Genomic DNA, 4,709 nt, shown 5'->3' with positions numbered 1-4,709 from the left:
TTACAATTCCCAGTTCTCATAGATATATTTTGATTATCTTATCTATGATTTTGACTCCTAGAGTAATGATGATAAAACTTCCTGGTGAAATATATCTAATGTAATTGCCTCGCATCTGAATATGAAATCCTGACCCTTGTTAATTAGAACTTTGGTTGAGCACTGGTTTGGTGTATTTGTTGGCAAACACAGTGCAACAGTGCCTTGATAATCTCTCTCTTTTCTTTTGTTAAATTTTCCTTATTTTTGGTCAATTTTTTGTTATTTGACTTTCTGTTGTTCTGGTGTAACTACTAGTCCTCTCATTATTTTCTGTCATATCCAAAGTCTTCTGTAGGAACACTTTGGTGGTATGTGACAAAGATAAGATACGCTCTTGATGCTCGAAGATGTGACGCATTGTGTAATGGTATTGCTTGATTTTATTCCAAATATAACTCTCTTCTTCCATATGTGTGATCCTACTTCACACCAATCGGTGAAATACTGAATTGTAGTATTTCATTTTTCCCTTTTGCTTATCTTTGCAGAATATTCTTCAAAATGAAGAAGGAAAGATCTGCAGTTGGAAGTTATCTTGATGCACTCAATGCAAGAAGTCATATCATGCAAAAAAAATTGATATCTGCAATCACTTTGTAAGTATTTCATGCAATCAAAAATCGAAGTTGTAGTCTCTAAAACCTATCTTGCATAACCTCTTATTCTCCTCGGGACCTCGTCACAAGTCTCAAATTTCACGTGTTCACTAATTTGTAACGTGTGGCATTTGGGAGCCACATTCCATAATTTTGAATATCAATGGATTTTTAGCCACTAGACAAAGATATTGTTTTACAAGTTTTATGATTTCCAGAGGTCGAAATGATTTGGTCATTGGCTGCACATGGTCAAGAAAAAACTAACAAAATACACAATGTAAAGGAAAAAAATAAATCTTTATTTCGAATATGAAGATAGTTTATCCTTGACATATTGCCAAAATCAAGATGCTGAGTTAACTTGGTAGGTACAAGGCAACGTGTCTTTTGAGTCCTGGAAAAGTGTAGCCCTTGTCATTATTGTTTATAAATGAGGGAATTATCCCCTAGCATTTCAGAAGATAAGTTTAATAGCATGAGTAGTGATATGACAAAATACATAAAAAATAGGGGTTTGGTACCCAGGAATGTGTTTACTTGGGACTAGGAAGGTTAGAAATGGTGTCCAGGATGAAATTTTGGTAAGTCTAGGAATGAAATTTGTAATGCAATCACAGTCTATAATTTCATTGCATTCAAAGGGTTGATAAGTCCAAGTAAGCAACGTGTGTAATCAACAAGGTAATGGACTAACTATACTCTTTAGAATTTGTTTAAACTATGTAATTTGTGAATTTAAAATTTCAGTTCCTGTGCAAAAATCTGTTTAACCCAGTCAATTTAAATACTTTTTACAATCACCAGCGGTTTAGAATCCATTTTAAATAAGAGAATTATCAGTCAGGATATAGTAATATGAACTAATGGCGTGCAAGATGCCCCTGGTTGAGGGCTATGAGGGATGGTTGCCGCTGATAACCAAGTTTGGGGATTGAGGTAACATTAGTTGACAATGCTCTTTTCAAGTATGTTGGATATATGGTGAATTTCTGGACTTCCTAAGTTAATAGTTTAAAAATTTGAAAAAGCATAAAAAAATATACTGTTAACCATCTACTAATAAGAGCTATATTTCCAACATGATGACTTTTGGGATGAAATAGAGGACTAATGTGTTGACCTATATGTTGAATGCTATGCTGCCTTAAGTATGTGAGTAGGCCTATTACTTTGAGTTCTGGTGCCCTCTTAATTTGTGAATCCTCCACTGGTAGATCAGCATTTCATATCGTATCTTTTCCATCTTTGTACTACTTTCTGAGTGAAAATACTTGTTTCTTATCTCGTTCCGTTGAGAAGGTTTAATTTTTCTTTCCCCCTCCACTCCACAGATCCCGATAAATGCAGCTGGTCTTATTAGCATAGGGTACATACTTTATGGTCCCAGGAATACTGTCCAAGTCATGAGCATGATGGAACTCTACGATGGAATACTTTTCTCGCCAGGAGCATCATCACATGCCTGAAACTCCAGGTCTCTGTCTCGCTGAGGAACAAACAGTCAGCAGTGTAAGGGCTTCTGCTACCATTTTTAATTTTCTTGTCTTCTCTCTTCGGAAAGTTGCAGTATATGATTTTGGCTTAATCTAATACTCTTATTCACCTTCTGAATCACCAGATATTGAGGCGACCATGGACAGGAGGAATCAAGTAATTGCCATGAAAATGGAGCCTTATAATTAACTCACCATTGTGAAGTGACTGCAATCCTCATTTTATGTGGTCTTCCAAGGTACTTTAATTTTTCTATTATGAGCTTATTGGAAGATTATCTTGGTTTTAGTTTTGACTCCACTATCCCTATCCTGATTGTTTAACGCATTCAGGTTACTGACTTGATTGGTATTGGCGCATGACATGATGCATGCTTGTGTGCGACTTAATGGTACTTTTCTCACAACTTATCCCCATTCATTTTTTTCTCATATCTTTTCCTATAGATTGACAAACCAGCATGTGATTTCCCATATCTTCTCTTTTTATTCTTTTTACCCTCACCTTCCCCTTCTTCTCTGAAGGTTATCGAACTCTCAGACAAGATGTTGAAGCAGGTTATCTGTCAGTTCCTCGCTAGTATGTGGTTGGAATCTCAGATTCTATACATGTCAAATAGTAACTAACATCAAAAGTTCGTCCCCTGTTGCTGCTTTCCCTTCACCATATGATTTTGACCCCTATAATAATCATGATAAAACTTCCTGATGAAATATGTCTAATCTAATTGCCTCGCAATCTGAATATGAAACCCTGACCCTTGTTAAAAATTAAAACTTTGGATGAGCAATATTTCACTGATTGGTGCATTTGTTGGCAATACAGTGCAACAGTGCCGTGGAAAATCTCTTTCATTTGTTAAATTCCCTTTGTTGTTCTGGTGTAACTACTAGTCCTCTCATTATTTTCTGTGATATCCATAATTCTTCTGTAGGAATAATTTGGTCGAAGATGAGACACACTGTGTAATGTTCTTATATCTTCCATATTTGTGATCCTACTAATGATTACACACCGATCAGTTTGTAGTATTTCATTTTCTGTTGTGCTTATTTTTGCAGAATATTCTGCAAAATGAAGAAGAAAAGAAACCTGTGCAGTTGGAAGTTATCTTGATGTACTGAATGCAAGACAACAAATGCAACTTAGGAAAATAATGCAGCTACGGAGATCCTCAGAAATTCTTATTGCAAACGGAATCACTGAAGACGTTCTTCCATACTCGATTCCGGTATGCATGTGAATACATGATTACATGAGAAGCTTCTTCTTTTTCCTTGGTGCACAAGAGTACGATGCAATGTTTCACGTAGATTGTCTTTGTTGGAATTGGTGAATTATAGTGAAAAAAGTTTGTGGGCGGTTGGGATTCGAGTCCTAAGAGCAGAGTTTGGAATCAGATTTGATTCTCTTTTAAAAAAGAACAAAGAAAAAAAGAGCTTGGGTAGTTGCCTAACCCACAGTGCTAACAGCAGTTGAAGTGCCATTCCTACTTTTACATACTAATCTCATCGTTCATTCTATTTTAATTGTTATTGAAGATTATTTGATGTATTGACCGATTTCTTGATATATTTAATGTAATGCTGTGATTTCATTCCTAATTCAAAAAAAAAAAAAAAAAAAGAAAAAACAGAACAAAAAAATGACAAAAGAATAGAGCAGCTAGCTGTTCATTATAGTAGGCCTTTATAAAATGGCTTAGCGTGGCTACCCTTTCATTCCATTTACTAGGGACGTTTAAGGGAAAATCATTTATTAAATGGGTGTGTTTTCAAAGTATTTGAAATATAGGCAGAATCGGTATTTTCAACCCGATTATGACATAATTTTTTCTAAAAAAATTATACTATACAGAACCGGGATCTTGGATTTCGGTTTTGACACAGTTTCAAGAAAATAAAAGTTAATCTCAATTTTTACACGACTGATAAAAGAAAAAGGGGGGGATGCATGAGTTTGACTGATCAAACCCATGCATGCCAATCAAATGTATGCATGTTAATACAGGCTAAAAGGCGTCAAAATCGGATTTTGAATCCCGATTTTGGCACGAATCTTAAAAAAAACATGCATGTGTCCAATCTTATTGGATGCATGCATAAAGAAGACATGCACGTGTCTGTCTGATTGGACGGGTGCATGTAACTAATTTGGTGTTTCAAACACCAAACACCAACTTTGTTTGAAACACCAAATTTTGGTTCTATAAAATGTTGCCTTCGTAGGGGGAAAGGACCACAAGCAAACTTCCTTGAGCCAAAACATTTCCCTAGCAAAATTTTAATGGGCAGTTAACTTATCGATCTGAAGATGTACCTGTAGGCGACGACATAACCTTAAATGTACGATGTGGTAAATATTTCTACTTTTTGGGTTTTTCAACTTGTTTCATGCTACAGTCGTGTTCTACAAGTGTCATGGAATATGTGCTTTTTAGGTGTTATTCAGCATGGTCATAAGAAATTGACTAATATCTTGTTGCGCGTTAGTGAAAGATGGAGACCCCAAATTCATACTTTTTATTCTTCAGTTGGTTAGGCGACGGCTACCCTTTAGGAGTTTGCCCTCATT

At 35.7% G+C, this 4,709-nt stretch overlaps 1 long non-coding RNA gene across 2 annotated transcripts; it reads left to right on the top strand.

The window, feature by feature from the left end:
* On the top strand, positions 11-3,732 carry LOC105166184. Of its 2 annotated transcripts, none has more exons than XR_002287445.1 (6): positions 11-409; positions 531-638; positions 1,973-2,150; positions 2,260-2,373; positions 2,468-2,526; positions 2,660-3,051. It is a non-coding gene; the product is annotated as an uncharacterized LOC105166184 (long non-coding RNA). The 2 variants fall into 2 exon arrangements; XR_848149.2 differs by lacking the exon at positions 2,660-3,051 and adding an exon at positions 3,197-3,732 and having other exon boundaries at positions 13-409.

Source organism: Sesamum indicum, linkage group LG7 (assembly GCF_000512975.1).
Source record: "Sesamum indicum cultivar Zhongzhi No. 13 linkage group LG7, S_indicum_v1.0, whole genome shotgun sequence".
NCBI classification, from domain to species: Eukaryota; Viridiplantae; Streptophyta; class Magnoliopsida; order Lamiales; family Pedaliaceae; genus Sesamum; species Sesamum indicum.
This window is presented reverse-complemented; position numbering and strand designations above follow the sequence as displayed.